General features: G+C 27.8%; 1 protein-coding gene across 1 annotated transcript in view; it reads left to right on the forward strand.

Moving 5' to 3' along the window:
• Positions 1–21500, forward strand: part of stg1 (stargazin-like protein) — a 95333-nt gene that overhangs the window by 40346 nt on the left and 33487 nt on the right. The window lies entirely within an intron of this gene.

The raw sequence follows: 21500 nt of genomic DNA on the forward strand, positions 1-21500 counted from the left end.
GTTGTGTTTTGATATTTTTTTTAACGTCAAAACCAATATTTGAAAAAAACGCGGTCATAAAAGGGTTAATCGTATGCTTTTTTAAATCAAACAATTCTGAATAAAAAACATTTTTTTATTACATTAAATAGCAATGTTTGTAGGTATGTGAAAGAGATATGTGATACACCTTTTGTAGATGTACATCTCTAAAAGGTTTATAAAACATAAAGCAATATAAAAAAATAGTTTTCTACCTAACAAAACTAGTGAACCATGCTTTAGGGGTAAAAATATTTTCTGATTAGATAACACCAATTAATTAAAATGTACTTACATTTCTATAAAACCATAGTAAGACCACGTGTTTTTCTCAAGATCAATAAGGCTTCAGAAATGGTTGTAATAATTAAAATCATAAATAGGAATTTGACACAGTTAACTCGATAATATAAAGCTACTTATATATTATACATATATTTATTTTTATTGATTTTTTATCACAGATCTGACCATCGTAATTTTCCCAATGCATCATGATGGCTATTATAGATTAAATAATTATGCAATTTAATATAAAAAAATATATTGCACAGCTAAAATAGATGAGCACCATCCCACATATTTTTTGTCAGCTCCCTATAGCTATCGCCAAAAAAAGCTCGTTTAGAAGCTAGATGGCTCGTGTTCGAGCGTTGATGCCTTGGTAGCCTTGGTAAGAATAAGGGACGCAATCGCAACTCTCTTGGGTTCTCTAAAGCTTGCAGCCAAAATTCAACGAGCATCGTTAGTTTGTCGACATCGCCACTTAGCAATTTTAAAAAGTTAATCATAGAGTAGATGCTACGCTGAGAATGTAATGAATTGTAACTCAACGGTCTTAGCAAAAGACAGTAGGAAAGAAATACAAATACGATACAAATAAAAACGAGTACTTCGCTTCACTTGGATTTAAAAGATTTCATATATAAAAAATATATGACATAGCATGTTAATAAATTATTTTAGTTAAAAAAATATGAATATTTATTTTTGATTTATGATTTCTCAAAATATTTTAATAAATAAAAAATATATGTGGTTATATTAAAAAAGTAGATATTATTGTGGATATCTAAATATTATTGATTAATATAGTATGATTGTGAAAGATAACAAACTTTAATAGAATGATGATGTTATAATGTATGTGATTTACTAAAAAAATAGAGCAAATCGATATACTTATATATAATATATGTATATATAATCGAAAAAAAATAATTTCAGGTACCAAAAAAATTTTAGCTCCTGTATTTATATCCAAATTGTAGAGAAAACTGTCATTAACAGCTATTGCTATTACATATTTTTAATATTTTAAGCAATATTTTGAAATGAAAAAGATTTGGAAACCTCTTTGAGTTATTGAAACAACAAGAGGTAAGTTTATTGACAGGTATATTATATGGTGTAACTCCGTGGAATCCCCGTTAATTTTTGAAATCTGTCGTTTCTCATATGTCTCTTTATGATTGTAGTTCCTTAATTAAAAAAGAATATATAAGATCGATTAAAGTACTCGAAAAAATCGTACACAATTTTTTGCAATTCACGTACTTCTGACTTATATTCAAAACTTCCAAGAAAGCATGCATATTGTGTGTGATTTTCCAAAGAATATGCAATTCCAGCTATAAAAATTGTATATGAAAGGCAGAGAAATAAAAGGTTTGATGAACATTCTTTAGAATGAATCAATTTTTCAGGAAAAGTTCTCGAAAATAAAGTATGCCTGATAATCATTCCATAGATCAAGAAGCAATATAGTGGTCGATATGCCTTTGATGAAGGTCGATCAGGTAACGGGGATCAATGAAACAATTTATAATAAAACATTTAAAAATATATGAAAAAAAAAAAACACTTTAACTAAGATTTAAAATATTATATTATGTAAGTTAATTAAAACGTTTAAAATTCAAAAAGTTATGTCTTTTAGTAAAAAATAATAACAAATTAAAATTAGACTTATAACATAAGTTTAGCGTTCTAAATATTAGATAAAAAGTCAATATCTACTTGATAAATTTGATTTTCAATTTATTTAAACTTTCAGTAACTTGTAAAATTTTATCTTGTGAAAGTGATCGATCAGAATTATTTATAAATATTTGCAAATTCAATTTTGATCTCACGTACAGAAAAAGGATTTAAAATGTCCGAGGCTTGTGTGGAGATTAAACCCATGACCTTTCAATTGATAAGCAGTGACCTATACGTGATCTAGTGATCCTTTTTTGATGTAGGGATAATCGTATTTCCAATATATTCATAGATAGTTTTATACACTATGTTCCTACATAAGTAATTTAAAATATTAAATTATAAGTAAAACCTATACAAATTTTCAATATTGGAACATCATTTTCTATTCTATTGTAGAGAATATAATTATGTTCAAATAAATAACTCTAGCTTTAAAAAAATATGAATAATTTGAAGCATCTCGTATAAATAAAAAAATATACTAAAATAAAAATATATAATCGTATTATTTAATCTTTAATAATAAATTTAATATCTTACATAAGTAATAAGCCAAATTGAAAATAACTTTATGCTAATTTATTATTATCTATATAAACTCTTTCAAGCTTCAGTATATAAAATGTTTATAGCTAATAGAAAGCATAAAAAGAAAGAGTATAAACAATAAAGGATCAATGCTATCATATTTTCACAAAGTTTGTTTTGACTTATAAGATAAGTTCCTTTATATTTTTTTGGTTAGTTTATTGTCAGTTCAACCTAAGTTTTATTTTATTGCACGTCAGAAAGTCGACTTCGGTCCTATTTTTCAAACACTTTTTTCTCTATGTGCGTTTAATATTTTACGCACATAGTATGTCGAAAATAATAAAAGGAGTTTGGTTCCGCGCACGAAATTTATATTCTATCTGAGGACACAATTTCCATCCGAGCGAATGCCGATATGTGAACAAGTTATGAAATATTTTATCGATTCATTCGCAACTTTGGCAATATATTGTAATGTGTATTATGCGGCATGGAATAACATTTATCGCATGATTCCGCGGTGTGAACGGTTGTCAAAAGTGTAAAGTTGCGGGTAGAAAAGTTCTTTCAACGTGACGAAATTGTGTAATCGGCGTTTTGGGAATTTCATTATAAAAATATGACATTTCAGAAAATATATTAAACATAGGTTATGGACTGAAATTCTGGTACTTAAATATTTGAATGGACTTCTAAAAAAATGTAATAAAAATAAACCATTGATTAAACAAAAATGTAATATGTGTTTAGTGCCGCCTATTGGATGCCTGTGGATCAGACGCCATTCAAATAATTTACAATACAGCTAAAAATACTTATTAATTATGTTTAAAAAATACAAAAAAAATATATATTAGAAAAAATAAAAACTACTTGGCACGCCACTAGGGACATGGTTTTGGAGCACTTTATTTAAGAGCGCAGACTCTTGGAGACGCGTTATTTAAGTTTAAGGAGTATGCAGTGTGCAGAAGACCTTGATGGAGAACCGCTTAAATAAGGCGGAGTCTTCGATGGGAACGTCTGGCCAAGGACGAGAGCTTATCAAAAGACTAATAAAAACGAATGAAATTCATGTTACATGTATATGCATACATTCAATAGCAGATCACTCACATGAAGGGACAAGCCACACAAATTACAAACGGAACCCACGCACATTATATAACCTCCAATATATTACCGATAACACGTAAATTTCGCAAATGTTTTACACCGCATTATATCCGATCGGATTAGTACCGCGGCAATATCAATTTATCAAATTTAATACATTGCGAATGAATTTTACTGAGGGTCCGAATTCGGAGCGAACGTTAATTGTGGCATTTAGGTGGCTGCGATTCCGCAGATTACAGAATCCCCGGCATCCGTTGCAGTTTTCATCTGCTAGTATCTCTTGGCTTTAAAGCTGCGGTTTTGTGCATCCTTTTGCTTGCTCGTTTTACTGGACGACGAACCTCCCAATTACCGTATTGTACCAAATCGTGTGGTCTACTTGGTTGGTATTTGGAGTTTTGTGCAATGTCGGATTCCGGTATATTATTATAAAGATCGTTTGTCCATAAAGTAAAGTAAGCAAAAAGTACATAATTGTGTGTAATTCAATATAGTAAATAAATATAAAAAAATATTTAAGAACCCTATTTTCTTTTACATGCGCAGTTATACAGATTATAAGATATTGATATAAAATATTTTATCTTAAAAGTTTATAAGCATTGCCAAATACTGTTATTAAAATAGAGATTTTTTCTAGTTATATTTTTATTAAAAGATCATTTTTTTTATTACTTATTAAGGTATCATTAAATACATTCAATTTCTTTACAGCGAACCTCAGTGGCTACGGTATTTTATTATGCACTTTTAATCTGGCCTCAAACCGGAAAAAAACATCTCACTGCCAAACAAGTGGCAAAGCATTCGAATGCATTTTAATTAAATGCACTCGCTTTGATGTGTGCTTTTTGGTGGTAATTTTTTTTCCGCCGAGCTTTCGCTCAAAGCTCTCGCAGCGCACGACACTTGCGTTCGAAAAAGTTCCTCATTTTGATTTTCCTCAGTGAACTCGGTGGCTGGTAGTTGTTTTTACTACTTTTTATGATGTACGGTGTATTTTTTATTCGTATCAATATTGAATCAAAAGTCGGTTGGCTGTATATTTGAATACCAAACAGGAGTTCATATTTCATGAAAGGAGACATAGATACATGAATTACATAAACGTGTTCCTCAAAAAATAAATTATAAAATAATTAACTGTTAAAAATAAAATATTTTATAATGTGTGATTTAAATGCTTAGCATACTTGTTTTTTTTAATAAAAATTAAAAACATCTTTGAATGTGAGTTAGATTTTATTAAATGATCTGACGATTAACATGGAAAGTCTTTATCTGGACTTTAAATTTATTTGCTTATATGTCTAAGCTGGTGCTGTATCATCTGTGATAATTACGTGCCAACTCCACTGGTAGTGAGTTCAAATTTTTTAATCAAGTGTATTTCCTAGTCATCAATCATAAGTCATTCTACCTTATATATTTACTATCGGAGAAACAAGAGAAAATCGACACTTATTTTTTCTGGCGTTTTCATCGTTTTTTTTTATTTAAGCGATACTAAAATCTAAAATTTTATTTTATAAGATTGTTAATGATATTTCTGCAAAATAATCGTCTATCTCAAAAGCTCTCTAAAATGTTGAGTTATTATACACTTAAACACGTGTCAGGTAAAGGATAAATAATCATTTTTTGAGAGCTAATTGCGCAAAAAATCAAGCTTCATTTCGTTAATATATTGTACTCAAAATTATTTTCTTGTATTCAGCTTAATTGCTTTTGCTTTACTGTATGAGCGTAGGATAAAAATATCCATGACTTGTTTGTCGCATATTATACAATTAAATTGTGTAAATTTATAATTATTATAAAGTGACAATTTAAATTAGCTTGCATACATATATATTCATAAAAAATATAAATATATATTTAAAGAATCTAAAATTTAATAGTGCTTAAATACTGCGTCAGAGTAGCTACGTTGGGCTTGAACCTGAAAGCTTCTTTATACCTGTAATTAGCAAATTAATTGGGCATCCTGTAGCTTTGAGCTAAGCTGCATATACTAATTTATTGTAAGTCGGGAATAATTAGTATTTTTTATAGGTTAATCTAAATCTAGTTTATTAAAATTTGAAAAAATAACTGCTACATTTTATTAATATTATTACTTAATTCATTATGTTATAAATAATAATGATGTATAACGCAAAGTTGAAAATATGTTAAATACTGTACTAATTAAAGGTTTAACAGCTGATAATCATCTTACATCGAAAAAGGGCTGATTTCACCTCTAAGCAATTTTGTTGAATGCCTAATACATAGAGAAAAAATATTTGTATCTCAACGCTCCTAGCAAAAATGGCACTCGAATCACACTCTTTGTAAATAGTCTTTAGATTCTCTCTTACAATAAGGATTGCTCACATACAAGGAATCAAATTTGCATAATTTCTAAAAACTATGTTTGAGAGGAGAGACTTTATAATTATGTTTTCAAAGTGGAAAAGCACATGTGGTCAGTGACTTCACAACGTGGACGAAAACCATGTTACTGTTCCACTTACGATTCAAGATATATTTATAACTCAGTATAGTAAATAATTTAGCAGGTGCCAAAAGAAAAGCGGCTAGTCTAAAGTTGTTTATAAAGTATTTATCACCCTTTTTGTGTTTCAAGGTGATACACAAAAGTCACGAATCAGAATTGCTTATTAATTTTTAGTACAGTATTAAACATTGAAAAGACTCTGATTACTAATAAAATAAAGGCTTTAAAATAAAATGTGATCAAATAATGACAACAAATAAATCAGTATTATAGAATATTATCTTATAAGAAAAACATTCGGAAAATTTATTTAAAAATTATTTTATTGACGAAAACTTACATTTTTATTTTTAGGAATTTTGAAACATTTATAATCTACTTTAGGGATGCGTAACCCTAGGGATGGTTGACCTCGTGGCCAATGAGACTCCTCGGTGAATCCTATTAGACAGTTTATTGTTTTATATTAACAAGTTTGTTAATGGACGAATACGGCGTGACGTTTCTCGTGATGTCGGAGTTCGTGCAGTTGATGATGCTCAGGATGGCTCAAGCTGCATGCGACAGGTGTCAGGAGTGTCAGGTGGAGGCGCGTAGCTGGTTTCTCAGGAAGGCTGCTGATAGATCGATTGCCGCTGATTCCGCTCTCTGGTGTCTGGTCTCTGCCATGATGTTTGTCTCATTGTTAATGGTGAACATTCTTGGTTATGGGCATTAACAATGAGACAATTGCCCTTCTTTATCTGTTGCTATTCATGGTGGCCGCCAGTCGCCACACTACTATTGACACTATTTCACAAATATTTAAGAATCTTTGTAGCGTTTTTAATAGTAATTTTTTAGTAGCAACTCATTTTTAATATTATACAAGTACCCTAGAAATATAATTATTTTGAGAGTAGAATAAAGTTATTCTGAAAATATTTTTTATGCATTTGAGTTATATAAATCAGTTTTAGTTTTTATATATTAAATTACTAATATACAAATATTGTATAATAAAGTATTAAAAATATTTTTAATCCATACTTTTCAGTAAATAAAATATTCATATATCCAAAATTATGTAAAAATCTGTAGATAATAAATCATTCATAAGAAATTTGAATGACAGAGAAACAAAACATAAACAAAAGTTTTAAAGTAACGCTGCTCAATCAGGAGTATATGTATACAATTTATTAATTTTGCGTCAAAATATCGTCTTAATATTGATGTTGGGATTAAAAGTAAGCCTCTCTTGGTAAGAAATTAGATTGATCGAAAACTCGATGCTAGAAACTTTGCAACAATAACAAAATTTACATATATTACGACTTCTTGAGACAGAAAATCGAATTATTTATGTTTATCATTGCTTTTTTTAATATTGCTATACATACGAATAAATAATGCTTTGTAGTGATGATATATTGGACACGGTTCATAACTCGAGTCATCTCAAGCAATTTCATGAATATGCTTACGTCAAGATATTCCCTTGGCAAGATGAATTGTTTCTTCCTTCGAGAGTTGTGCGAATTCGGAATATGGCAAAGTTTTTGCTGTATATAAGAAAAGTGTACATAAAAGCTCTAAGTAAAGGTTATTAAATAAAAACATAGCCAATCGCCATAAATAAAGAAATATTTATTAGGATTCATTGTATATGTTCTATATTATACTTTTATTGCTTCGAATTGATATAATATAATATAATAATCTTACGTACCTGTTTCTTTGTGTTCTGACTAACAATAGCCTATTTGTTGTTATTCAAATGTATTTACATGTATCTAAATAATTACCTGTCACGTTTCATAGCAACGGTTTTTGCAGGTCTTTGGTATTATTAAAACAAACCGCAAATATGCCTTAATATACTAATTTACCATTTGATATAAAGAAGCAATAATTAATTAAATTATAATTAAAATATTTTCAATCACATAAAAAATTCTTAGAAATCGTTTACATTTTAGTATATAAAATAAAAATTCGTATGAAAATCTACACAGCTTTTTTACATATTTTTTTATTTAAAATGCCTGATTTTTTAAAAACGTATATTTTTTATTGCGATCAAATTTATAATTATAAACTAAATCAACGCAAGTTGTTTTGTCGTCTGTTGAATAAAAATATAATGGACTAATTAATCATAACAAACCATCAATTTCCCATTGTTTCAATGAACAAATTTTAAAACAGCGTCAATGAATTATGACTTGCAGACAAAGCTATTAATGGATTGAATTTGATCATTAAAAATATATCTAATAAGCTATAAATTCCATAAACAAACATTCTTCGATCGATTTTTATCAAAAACCAAATAATGTATTCAGAAGTGAAATTGGGCCGAAAACGTATTGCATTAGCGCTCATGAATATTAAAATCGCACAGCCACCGATTTGTTTTTTTTTTCCATAGAAAGAGGGGAAAATCAACATCCAAGAAGTGTATAACAAGCAAAAGAATAAAAAAAGAAACAAGGAAAACAAACTAGGGATGAAATCCAATTTGCCCCGAAGTAAGTTACCATTTTGAGATTTTAATTAAATGCACGCCGTTTGTGTTTGCTGTGTTGACGTCAACAAAAATCGGTTAATTAACTAAATTTAATTGAGAGATACAACAGCGAAAAGCCTTTGTGCCATTTTTAGTATTAATGTTATGACAGGAAGTATTTGCGGTTGAGAAGAATAAACTTTGGATGGATGTTATTTATTTAAAAAATTTACAAAAAGTATTTTATTTTACTGATATGATGTTTTTATTATTATTTTAATAAAGACATCGTAGGTTAAATACAATATTTTTTTTATGAAATACATACTAGATAACGGTGCCTCTAAAATATAAATACTGACTTTACAGCGTAAATGGATTTATTAGTTTGCTTATATTGACGAGCTCAATAGATTCATATTTTTATTGTTATAAAAATCTTAAAATTGCAAACGAAATTCTATACAGTTTGTTGCTGATTAAAAGTAATATGTTTTAAATTAGATTTATTAATTTCTTTTACATTTATAAATTTTTCTCTACGGTTTTTTTTTTCACCGTTTCGTTAAAATTATTTTTTGGCATTTTCAGAAAAGTAAATTTAGTAAAAAATATTGTGTTCTTACATGGGTTAGGTGTGTATTTTCTTTAAGCTATATATTCTTATGCATTGTAAGTGAAATTAAATAATTCTTATTAAAAAAACATTAAAGACAATCATAAATAAATTTATACAATTCATTGGTGATAAATAATATTTTTCTAATATTTTTTAACGCAGGTTTTATTAAATATTTACATATATAATTACGTTTTATTATCCGCGAATCCTACTGATTTTTTTCAACGTTTCGCCAAACATGTATTTTAAAACTTTGGAGCACCTTATTTATCTTTGCACAATATTAGTATAAGCAACGTGCTTCGAAAAAAAAACTTTTTTATAATAAAAAAAAACATGCTTATACAAAACTAGTCTCTACAAATATAAAAATCTTCTCAACGGTTATGTGAACAATATTATGGTTTTACGTGCTTCTTTGTTAAAAAACAATTAAGACGATTGCGTACATAAAAGTAAGCCGTTCATATATGTTACATAGTATTTTTATCGCTTCATTGTGTTTTTCTTTCGACGTTTTGCCAAAAAATATTTTTCGGCATTCTCAGGAGAATAACCTTGGCAACTGACTTATCTTGGCACAACATTAGTAATAATAGCGCATTTTAAAAATATTAGATTTATTAAATTAAAAAATCGGTTTAAGGAAACTAGCATTAACAAATAATTTGGTTAATACTAATAAAACAATAAAACGATTGCATGCATAATTTTTTCACCAAAAATGTCTTTCGGCATCATTATTTATTTTTACACAATAATAGTTTAAGCGACGAGCCTTTTTTATTATCAAAAAGCACCGTTAAAAAAAACTAATAAAAAAGAATGCAACAGATTAGTTGTATAAGTATAAGTTTTATGCAATTATGCTATTATTTTTTTTGTGAAAATATAAGATTATAACGCACATATTTATATACAGTTCATAGCTGTTATTTGGGTTAAGTTTCAAGGTAAATTAATAAATAAATGAAAAATTACGAATTTTTCTTCGTGTTTCGTTGTGTTTTTCTCTCTCGACGTTTCGTCAAAAATTTCTTTCGGCATCTTTTTTCATCTTTATGCAAAATTATTATGAACGATGCGTTACGCAAATAATTTATTTTTATAGCAGAAAACATGGTTTAATTTAACTAGTTAGTTCAACTGATCTGCTTTTGAGTTCTATTGTATTTATTAATCTTATTTTGATCGATGTATCAATTTGTTGTATTTGTTTATATATTTGCACATTTTAACCATTTAACCAGATAGTTAATTAGGTCTTTAATTTTTTTCTTCTAGTCGGAAAAAGCCATATTATATCATTTTCCTGATCTGATTTATGACAGTCGGATCTGTTTTACCAAAGATCTTGGAATCAATTTTTTGTGTTCAGCTTTATTATGAGGAATATCTTTAACTTTGATTATCTGTCAGTTTTTTGTGTCTTTTATGATATAAGATTTAATATCGCATTATTTTTAAATTAGTATCTATAATTTAGACTCTCTAAGTAACCAAATATTTCTTCAAAATTCTGGCAAATAAAGTACGCATCGTCAATAAAAATTGATTGATAGTTATTTTTGGATGGCATCATCACAATTATTTGCAAAATATTTTTACAGGTTTATTTTTGATGTATCATTGAAAATGGCTGTTATTATCGTAAGGTTTATTAAAAAACGATGCTATTATATTTATAAATCTTGACACACAAGTGATAGACGATATTCAAATTAAAGTCGAAAACTCGTCAACTTCGATCATGTAGGTACACGTTACTCTTTTTACCCCACATAATATTTACGTTGTTCGGAGCATTCCCCATCTTTATTTCCAACACGGTGATCGATCACCTTCGGATGACAAGCCCATTTCCCATCTTCGCCCATCTCGCTCTGCCACATTTGCGTGTCATCTTCGGCACGAGTCCGCATGAATATTTCAACGGCCACCCCCGTGAGCTTATTTGTATTCAAACGCGGCGGTTAGAGTTATTGTTTTTTTCTCTTCTCCTCGGGGTATATTGTAATGCGTCGCTGCTGGCGGCACTGTCAATAAGTTATTTTTCTGGCAATTTTCGGGTAATAACACGCGCGACGGTGTGTGCGATATGCTTGTGTCGAAATAATGCGATAACGACCGTCGGTGTATTATAATATATAAAAGGGTAGGCTATGAGAATGGGTGCTATGTGACACAAGTGTCGTGCATAATTTGCGTAAATAAATAATGGCAGTTAAAAGAGTACGATAAAATCATGAATGTATGTTGGGCACTTAGAGATTTATAACATACAAAGGAAGAGTCGGTAATTTAAGAATCACTTTAGTTTTCGATGTATTTTACGACTTGATACGTTTCGAGATACGTTTACTTATAAATTATTAAAGTAAAAAACTAAAATAGGCTAAATAAGAATTTAAATGTTGAGTTGTATTTGAATAGAAAAAAAAATATCTAAAATATATTATTATTGAACCAGAAAGCATTAAACTAAATTTAATATGGCTGCATTTGACCTGTATAATAAATTAGCTTATATATGTCTTAAAACATTGTACAATAAATCAGTGTTATCGAATGTGAAAACTTGACTGAATTTAAATGTGTTTTATTATTATTTTAATTAGGCACTTATTTAACAAAATTATTTATTTTGATTTGATTTTTAATAAATATATATTCACCATCTATTTTTTTTGTGTAAATTGATAATAATATTTATGTACTATATATTTAAATTTAATTGTGTAAATATATGTTTAATTAATAGGGCTTGTGTGAGGTCCACCCAGTGACCTATTTAAAGCTAATAACATTCAAACGACAATTTCGAACTCATAAAGAAGAAATAGCAACGCGTTTTGACAAAAGTCTAATAATTTTTAGGATCAAAATATTTTTTTTAGCTAAAATTTAATTCGGTTATTAATTATCATTAAAATAAAGCATTTCACAGCTCCAACACCAACAACAACTACTGCAGCTGATTCAGTACAATTTTTTATGACTGCAAGAGTTCTATCCCTGTTTATTTTTTTCTAGCTATTGTAATTTGCTAGGGGAGGAGTATTGTTAGGGCCAACAAATAAACTACCTCTAATGATCTGGTTTAATAACCTTACTTTATTTCAATAAAAATAAATTCGCATTGCAATAAATAAATTAATATTCGTAAATTAATTAAAAATAATGTGTATGAGTGACACAAAAAAATATTATATATCAATATTTACATGTGTTACGCATTAATAAAATTATATTTAATTGTTTATACATGTATCAAATTATATTTTTACTATAAATGAGTGATTAGAATAAAATTAAATACAGTCGTATTAATTTTTATTACCACAATTTAAACAGTAATTATCAAAGATTTTTATTCCCTGTGAGCATCTGTCCATTAACCGTTTTTTGAGGACCATAAAAATTACCCATTTGTTTGTAAAATAAGCAAAATACAATGCGTCTATCCAATGCAAAAACCGCTTTTGTAATCTACAAATTGCATTAACGACCGTCAGAATTTGTTCACCTCGCAATTTTACTTATTCAAAGTGTGAATATATTTCGTTCGTCAGAGACGACTAGAATCAAAAGTGTAAATGATCTGACACTTTTTCACACAGCAGATGATCACGCGAATTAAAACGGTAGACAACCAGACCGAGAACGTGAACAAACAACAACAAACACGAGAGTGATCCCCTGGGGCTCTCACCAGATTCTACATTATTTCGCTGTGGTAAAATGTACAACTTAACAATAAATATAACCAGCTGTTTCCGGCATTTATTTTGTCTGAAAAGCTACTCTCCTGCAGTCAGTTCATTATTATATAAAAATTTAGGGAAAAAACGCGTACAAAAAAATATCGATAAGCAATAGTTAACTACCTTTAATGTGTGTTTAATAAATTAAATGCCGTTATTATATATAACTATTTATTACAGTGCATTTTAACTTCGCATGTCTAATTATTGTGTTTAATATAATTTTTTGCATTACCTTCCAAAGTTTATTACTTTGTATATGAAGGTTTTTAATCTAGATGGTGGGTAAGCAAAATAATTGGATCTTTACTCACTTATGGCTTGAGCTTATATGTTTATATTTTTTCCTATATTTATTTTAATTGTAAATTTACAAAAATAACAATGCACTTATTATGACTAATGTCAGATATGATTTTCTATTTAAAATATCAGTAGGAAAGATTAGGTCTGGAATTTTAACTAAGGCGTCTTACAAACAAACCCTCAAGAGAAATGTCATATTAGAACACTTAAGATCCGTAATATATAATATTAAGTAATCGTCAAAACGCGCTTTTAAACCCAAGTTGAAACAATGGCATTGTTTCGCTTAACAAATAGCTATTCTTATTCTTGTGCTTTTGTGGCTACAGGTGAGCAAGCACAATAATTTATTTTTTTAACAGTCAACCATAAGTAATGCTTTTTTAGAGAAGACGTAGAGTTTGACCTTACAGCTTAATTGGTCTAAATAAGTCTTTATTGTTTTCTCAATGTTTCTGTAAGAGCATGTATTAAAGTTTTTTTTTGTATTAAAGTTTTTAAAGACACCAATTTTTCAAGGACTTGTTAGGAGCGACTTTCCATTATGACTACTCTGAACAGGACGCCCAAAACCTAAAACGTTTGTGCATACATCAAACACAATTTTCATGCAAATATTATCATTGCTTTTATTGTGCCAGTCTTTCTTACAACATTATTTTTTCGAAAAACTGCGTTTCTCATGCCTGAAGCTATAAAAATATCATAAACCAGATCGAACATTACTATAAATCATACCTTGCCTATCATATACGTTCGTTCAATACCACTTTTAGGACTATTCTGCATCGTTGCACAAACGGAAAGCGCTTATAGAACGTCTGCTAAGATAAAAAATACCTATGTATATATGGATACCTATTTATTCGGAACATCCGCATCGTATAACATAAAAGTCATAAAAACGCGAAACGGTCACGAAATGACATTCGATCCTGGCAGAGGTATCTACTACCCGTAAGCTTTTTAAAGCAACTGTCCCGTTCAATTTTTAGTATCGTTTTAAATCTTCTGCGTCTCCATGCCACGGTATGATAAATTTGTTTCCTGAACGGCCGCTACGTATAAATTTCTGTTCCTGTAACGCCAGAAATGTTGTAAATTTTGGTTATGTACACACACATATATTTATGTGCAGGGTCGTTTTTTATTAAGGTGAAAGCGAGGAACGATAGCCTTGAAAGGAGTCGAGATAAAACTGCAGGGAAAATATTATAAATTGAAATTTTCGAGATGTGATTATTTTAGTAATTACATTTCGCTCAAAAACTAACGTAGCAAATTGTGTGGTGTGGACATAAAAGGTGTAGCATAATGTAAGCTTTAATTGATTTTTGATATGCAAATATAATTTGATATCTACAAACGTAATAAAACGGTCGATTAAAGAATGTGCTTCTATTATTTTTTAATTGCAAAGGTTTAAATATACATTGTTATTGATAGAAGATACTTTCATTCGAACGTAAATAACCTAAAACCAATGTGTTGAGTGAAACAACTAAAAAATAAATCTGTTTTACTACCTCCATTCATCTCGCAGCTTTCTCGTTCAACAATAGTCACTTTAAGTTATTAGGTAAGGCTTTTATCTAAAAATCAACAGTTTATTCTTACTATATTATTTTTAAACGCATAAGGCTACAATAACTATTTTTTTACATATTTATATATATTATATATATATATTAAAAATTTGTATTTAAATCACGCCTACACAAGATTTCATATAAATACATTTAAATACCCTAAAAATTATCTGTTATAAGTATTTATTTTAAATGAAATTATAATAAAAACAAATATCAACATAACACCATAACAAATGGTATATATTATTATTAAGCACACTGTTAACATCATAAACTAGCATCTGTTATACTTTAACAGTAGATATAAAAAATAAACATATTAAAAATAAGTATAATAAACTACTTGAATAGCAAAGCAGTTATTTGCAACCACAACACAATTTATTTTTATTTAATTTATATAAATTAAGACCATCGTGATTTAAAAAGTTATCCCAAACAAACTATGTATTCAAATGAGATAAAAAAAATTAAGATTAAACTTTTATATAAATGTCACATACAAACAAGTCGTTTTTATTCCGGTAGCAGCTTTTCACAACTTTATATCTTTTTGAGATATTTTCAATAATATTGTTTTTACCTTATGTACAAAAATTACAAGAGTTTAACTCAGATTTTTAGATACTATATTATAATTATTTAAATTATTTTGAATATAAATATTAAATGTAACCTGTGTTAAAGTAGGCTTTTTACTCATATTTTTTTATTACATAATTATTGTGAGACTATTAATTTGAGCATGAGATAATACGTAGTATATAAAATTGTTATCATAATGTGCAACTAACGAACAAGTGTATTAGTTACGCCGACGTACGATTTGGATGCGTAAGATAAAATTACAAATATAGATCTGTCAGTGTGTTAAGATAACAAAGACATATTTTAATATATTAACAAGTTCAAATTAGCTACTAAATGTGCAGACTTTAATTATAAATACTTTATAACGGCGTTTCCAAAAAGGCTACTGACAGAAACAATCTGTTCCCGCCCCTAAATCGTAGCATTTGCCCAAACATCTAATATAAAAGAGCAAAGGCATCTACCCTATTTATAAAATCGTATATAAACGCATCCATAGCGTATTACAGATGTAATCGATAATTTCTGCTAAAAAAAATATTATAAACTTTCATCAGTTATTTTCAAACTATGAGACACGAGAGTACATTTTTAATAGTAGAGCAGAGGTTTAGGGGCCCATTTTAAGATACAGTTTTCTGAAGACTTGTGTAATCTTTGCGGATGGTGAGCAATTTTTAAGAGCCATTTTAGCCTATTGAGGGCTTGAACGATCAAGGGCGGTGAGCTTGACCGCTTAGTTTGTTTTCAAAATAAACTAAAATTTTATATTTGACTTTCTGAATTTTGTAAAAAAAAATTTTAGATTTTTTTTAATGACTAGATTTAGCATCGATAAGTCATCCCTTATCTTACCGGCTTGAAACATTATTGAATTTTTTTTTTTCACGTATGTGTCTCCTTGATTTAAAGTTCAATTATATATTTCGATAAAGCACTAGGTTGAAGTAACTACTGACTTTACTGTAAGTTTTTTGACTTTGTTATACATTGAACAATATTTTACTAAAATAGCGAAATTATTAAAATATTATTATTTTTATTATAGAAAAGAAATCAAACTGTTTTTTTAGTTTTCTTCTAAAATATAATTCATATAAAGCATAAAGAATATTAAGGGTGAACTCAACAATGATTTTGTAATATTATAATAATATTTTTTAAATCTTAAAAACTCCCTAAAAATAGTTAAAAAAAATAGATGCAAATGAATAATTTAACATATTTTCTTGTAGTTTGTTTGTATTGTAGTTTGTCAAAATTATATCGTAAATGTATTAATTCTTGAAATGCAGTCAGGTAGTAAATTACTTACTTTGTAACATAAATAGTTTAAGGGAACGAAGTACAGCATAATCCATATGCTGACGGAGTTTCAGAAAATATATTTAGAATAAATTGTATTTTCATCGAAACATAAATTATACAAAGAATATTTTAGATAGAGGTATTGTTTAAATTTTTAATTTACCATTAGCATTTTGATTGTTTATTGCAATTATTGTCATCAACTCTAAAGCGATTTAAATTAATTACTTATATATTTATACATAAGATGAAGAAAAACTAGGATAATCTTATTTAAGGTGGCCAATCGAAATTGTATATAAATAAAAAAATACTTATTCTTATCACTAATTTAGTTATTACAATAAAAGATTTTATTTTATATTATATTTTAACTTTTAAAATAATAACTGCAACATTTTGTTTTTTTATTTATGGTTTTGCGACTTTCAAGCCTCCGCTAATGTATTATTTTGTTGTCGACCAATAAAAAATAAGCATTCAAATATAAAACAAGATGGCCGACATTACCGTGACAACAGTTTTAAATAAGTATTATTTATTAGTGAAATTTTGCTACGCGATAATAATTTTCATTAATTCCTCATGGGCGTTGTTCGATTTGAGTGAATATAAATATTCGGATTGCAAATTAACTAGGTATGTTATAACTATGAAAATGAAATATATACATAATATGTGTAAGGATTATAAGAAAACATTGATTAAACTAGATAAACAACCATAAAACAATCTTCAAATTTTGAATTCTCGTCGACGGGCTCCGAGGACGAAATGTGAGTTTTTTCTTTCATAGTACATAAACATTATCATTGCTTCCGATTTAATGCACATATACGTTAGATTTGACTGAACCAGGTACGTTTTAAACATGTAGTATATACTTAGTACGTATGAAGATAGAGGTTAATGTGGAATCTTGTTTCGAATCTTATATGGACCTTATTATTATTTAATTTCTATTATGTCTGTAGGATTATAATTAGCAATTATTTTTTAATTAATTTTTATTACAAAATCTCACAAATTCATATAATGATAAATAATTAAAATAAAATCGAGATAGATTATGAGATATATTAATAATTTGTAATTGATTATAAATATGTCTTTGATTTAGTCTTTTATATCGGTATGGTGTCTTACTATTTATTTAGTAGTCATTGGTTGTGTTGATCTCGTTGTGATGCATTTATTTAGCTAACGCATGTTATGTTGCAACGAAATATTTACAAAAGTGACATCTATTGATTGTAAATTAAATTTAAAATTATATTTGGGATAATGCCAATTATATAGCAATGTAAGATTAAAAATATAATATGAATCTACCATTTTTAACTCCCGATTCAAAACATAGCCATATCTTATTAAGGAATAGACTTTTAAGCTGAATAGTATGTCCATTGTAACTAAAAATAACTCATTGGGTAATTCTTGTTTTATTATGAACGATTTCAAAAACTGTTTATCCTAAAATTCGTCGAAAGAAAATCATACAAAATATTTTTAAGCCTTTTTAAACGAGTTAGATAGAGCATATCCATATTTTCTTATTATTTTTTCAAGATCCTTAGAAAAAATCCTGATACGACCCTGTTCAAGTGTGTGTTCATTTTTTCCACGACGCTTGATAACGTCCGATTTGGGCTGGCCGTTAGCCATTAACCGTTGCCCATTAACCGGCGGTAACGGCCGTTACCCCGATTGCGGTATTAGGGTTAACAGCAAGAATCGGCTGACATTTGTCATCTTTTAAATCCAATTCGGCCCTGGTGCTGATGTGGAACTTTTTATAACGGCCCAGGCGATCTCTATATATGTAATACATATAATATTTTTAAATGTTATCCTATATATTTTGAATTATTGTGATGATGTTGTAATCTGTAAATTTTGATAATGTATATGCGTTGAATTTACTCACTCTCTCGTATAAATTTTATCAGTAGAGGAGGTAATAAATCACTGGATATGTGTATTATAAAAAAATATGTGGGTCATTATGTTTTACTTTATACATATTTTTGTATGTAGTATAGATGTGTATAAAGTATATATTCATACGTTTATGTGAAGTATAATTTATAATAATGCACAAAATATGTAGAAACATATTTACGTTAGTAATATCTAGATCTTTTTGTCAGGGATGTTGATTTTATTGAGACAAATTTTGACAGCAATATAGATTATCGCGTATAATTATACATAAAGATTTATTTTTATAAATGGGTCTGTTCAGATGATTCCGGACATTGAGCCATACTAGGAGATGCAAAGAGAGAAGCGGCGGTTTCTGCGATCTTCGATGATCTAAAGTTAGATCAGCTTTCTCTTGGTCAAAGTTCTTATTAACTTAATGAGTAAAGCTTAAGGTACTTTTTAAAGTTCTTATGCTTTAAACTTCGAAGTGGATGTTCAAGTCAAAGCTCTTTTTTCTTATACGTTTAAAACTCGTTTTTATAAATCACATGTTTATGATCGAATAACATAATATTAGGATTTTAAAGCCTCTAAGTCTGTATTCTTCTACCTACTAGTTATGTGTAATATATATCTTGTTTATGAATTTTATGTTATTATTATACAACGTATAAAATGTATTTATTGTAAAACGATAAAGTACTTTTTAACGATTCTGAGGGTGGTGTCAACAATCTATCGATGCTCGTCAAGTTTTAGTTGAGAGCTAAAAAGGCACATACATATTTTTTTAAACTATTCAGACAAAAATTATGAGTAGCTAGTAAAAGTCGTGTAGCGAGTTTACATATTTTAAGGTGTCGTTTTTCATTAATATAAATTTTATTTATACAAAATTTTATTGTATATTAATAATCTACACAAATGCTCTTTTATTCTAAGAGCTTTTCTCAATTAAAGAATCGATTTTTTTGTAATGCATATTTTACATTCATTCAAAATATGACATTTTTTTATTTTTAAATTTTTAAATCTGACTTGACAGGTTTTTTTAATGCAAACAATAATTATATTAATAAATTTAAAAAATATAAAAACAGTAGTAATGCACACCTAAAATAGATAAACACCATTCTCAATCTTTTTTCTACCCCCTTATAGCTATCGGCAAAAATATCCTTGTGTTTACCAATCTGTTTGAAAAGCTGAATGGCTCGTGCAAGAGGAACGTCCAGACCTTAACGGGCAAGAATAAGGGACGCAATCGCAACCCTTTATGTTAACCAAACATAGCATCCGAAAGTCGCCAAGCAATCAAAATAAAGTTCTTATTTTACTAATGAACTAATAAGTATCTACAGCAGAACTAATTTAAATATATATTTTTATCACCTAATTACTTCACTTTTATTAATTTTATTCAGTATTTTTTAAAATTTATATGCTTTTAAAAGCTTTGTGTGACTGCTTTTAAAAAATAATATTAAATAATGCTAATGATTAAATATTATTAATATTTTCACATTACTATTAAGAATATTATTTATCTATATATAATATTATACAAAAATTCAGTCTTAGGATTTTTAAATTAAGGTTTTATTAAAAAATAATCTTGAATCTTGGAAAATTTGTAACAATATCTTTATTTTAAAGAAAATTTTCGGTGTAAATAGATATGGTTATCAAATGTATAAAAACTTGACATTTAAGGAAAATAATTGTTTATTAAAAACAGTTCTTAACCCAAATTAAATCCATTATTTTTTATATATAAAATTTTTAACTCATATTTTTTATAATGCTACGGGTTTTTTAAATAATAAAAACCAGCCTTAACTGCAAAAGTGATATCTACTGTGATTTGATAATATATTTATTACAAAAAGTGTACCATATTTTTAGTTTATTTATACATATAAAATAAAAAATGAATATTAATTCAATTTTGCACTAATATTATTAATAAAAACATAATTACAATTACTAAGGCATCTTTTTGTATTTAATAAGCAATTAATTATGTAAATTGTATACTTTCCTCAAAAGTCTACATATATTTTTATAACTATCTTATCACTTACATTTAAACATAAAATTAAAATTTTTATGTTTAGCAAAAGCTCTAAAAAATCAATACCAAAAATATTTGTGATGTAATGTTAAGAAACATTTTTGTCTTATTGTATCACGATTAATAAAAAAATGGTATTTATTATATTAAAAAATTATATGAATTTTACAAAGCATTCTACAAATATTATTCAGTCTGCTTTTAAGAAACATTTTTAATAAAATCTGAAATGACATATTTTCTTGTAATATAAATATTATTATTTCCGTTGATAAAAATCATTCCTTGTTATTAAATTATATTATTAAGAAAATAATTAACACGTTATGATGTTTTATTGAAATTAATTGCGAATCTAAAACCCTTGGCAATTCCACAGGACACTATCTTCCCTTGAACGGTTTGGGTTAATGAGATGGGAATAATTATCCTGTCCCCTACTGTGTAACACAAAATTATATACGAATTAGTGAATAGTTTGGCCGAATGGTTATTGTAATATCCTGACTATTATTAGGCTTTCGGTTCAAACCCAGTTCAAGTTGGGTAAATATTTTCTTTAAGAAAGTGATGTTATTAGTTACTGTGTTTTTAAATTAAACATTATCTTTATTCGATCGTAAGAGAATTTAATGAAAGGCAAAAGTTAACCTATCGGAAAAGTCT

This window comes from Plectrocnemia conspersa, unplaced genomic scaffold (genome assembly GCF_051122295.1).
Source record: "Plectrocnemia conspersa isolate PC_06_02 unplaced genomic scaffold, ASM5112229v1 ptg000001l, whole genome shotgun sequence".
Lineage (NCBI taxonomy): Eukaryota > Metazoa > Arthropoda > Insecta > Trichoptera > Polycentropodidae > Plectrocnemia > Plectrocnemia conspersa.